A 321-nucleotide genomic window follows, 5' to 3' on the forward strand; every position below is an offset into this window, starting at 1 on the left:
ATATCACTTTTCGAATTCCACTAGACCAGGCTTAGCCAGCGACTTCTTGAGGGAAAAGCTGAAACTCTGTGAGATGATTTCACAGAACACAAAGAATTTTCTCAGAAAGTTTCTTTCTCTTTGTTATCGGAGAATATTTCCTTTGGCCCTATAGTTTTCATAGGAAAGCGCAATATCTGTTCTCAGATTCCACAGAAATAAGCCTAGCAAAGAGTTACACGAAATACAGATGTAACTTGGTGAGTGGAAGTCACACATCACAAAGCAGTTTCCCAAAAAGTTTCTTTCCAGTTTTTCTCTGAGGGTATTTTCTTTTTCACC

Source organism: Mandrillus leucophaeus, unplaced genomic scaffold, assembly GCF_000951045.1.
Source record: "Mandrillus leucophaeus isolate KB7577 unplaced genomic scaffold, Mleu.le_1.0 Scaffold1625, whole genome shotgun sequence".
Lineage (NCBI taxonomy): Eukaryota > Metazoa > Chordata > Mammalia > Primates > Cercopithecidae > Mandrillus > Mandrillus leucophaeus.